The sequence below is a fragment of the Oryzias melastigma genome, linkage group LG10 (assembly GCF_002922805.2).
Source record: "Oryzias melastigma strain HK-1 linkage group LG10, ASM292280v2, whole genome shotgun sequence".
Lineage (NCBI taxonomy): Eukaryota > Metazoa > Chordata > Actinopteri > Beloniformes > Adrianichthyidae > Oryzias > Oryzias melastigma.
Genome location: NC_050521.1, coordinates 11951669 through 11952917, shown reverse-complemented (window position 1 = coordinate 11952917; position 1249 = coordinate 11951669).

Genomic DNA, 1249 nt, shown 5'->3' with positions numbered 1-1249 from the left:
TCTGCATAAATTCAGCATCTAATACTGTTCTACTTTAATAGCAGATAATGCAAATAATCCAATATTTCTTTTTAGTACTGTAGCCAGGCTGACCAACAGCCACAACTCAGTAAAACCACATATTCTTGCTACTATCGGCTCAGAAGACTTCCTTAAATTTTGTATATAAAAAAAAAAAATCCAAAAATTAGACACAAGTTAAATGATGTTATTGCCACTATCAGCCCAGAGCAGTCTGAAGTGGTAGAAATAAAGGCATCCATAGAAACGTCTGTAACATTAGACTGCTTCACTGCTGTGGACCAAGCAGAAATAGCATCCGTTAAATTACTCTCCAAAACCTCCACTTGTCTCTTAGACCACATCCCCAGCGGTCCCACAGCCCATCCGCATGAAGCCCATCTGCTACACTATTCAAACATGTAGTTTTTTGGGCTAGAAAAGCTAATTCTGTTTTAACAGTCCTGGTACATCACCTGTCCATCCTGGGAAAGGATCCCTCCTTCATGTGGACATCCCTGAGGTTTCTTATTTTTCCCCCCATTGTTTTTTTAGGAGTTTTTCCTCACCAAGATAGAGCGTCTAAGAGCAAGGATGCCAGGTTAACTTGGTTAGGTTAGTTTAGCAACCAGCTACTGTTTATATTTTATGACTGACTTTAGACCTTTGTACAGTTACTGGTAAGCCCACTGAGACGACTGCATTGTGATTTTTGGCTATATAAATAAAACTGAATTGAATTGAATTGAATTATTCCCAACATGTATATATATAAGGAGGGCAAATGTGCTAAATTGTTGCAAACAATAATGCTATGTCATGTTTGTGTTATATCAAATGTAATCTGACATTTTAATGTTGAAACTCATGTCCTTGTTAAGGTCTGCAAAGATCCCAGTGACTGACTGCAGCATTTTAGGACAACATTCCTCATCATGCAGAAACAGCTCTATAGAGATTCCACAACCAACATGGCAGCAAATAATCAAGGGCTGAAGGTTCAGTTTGGATTACCTTGAGAGATTTTGGGGAAGGGTTTTTTTTTTTTTTTACTTTTATTGTCCTAAAATGGTTTAAAAATAGGTAGACTGTTTGTATTAACAGCTGACTGTATGTAGTCTTTTAGGGACAGTCAAATTTTGAAAACTTGTCAGTCCTGTAATTCAACTGCAGCTCTTCCTGCGCAGTCCCCCGCCCCCTTCTCCATGCATGGACCTCCCACTTGACTGTCAACAGAGCAACAACAGTG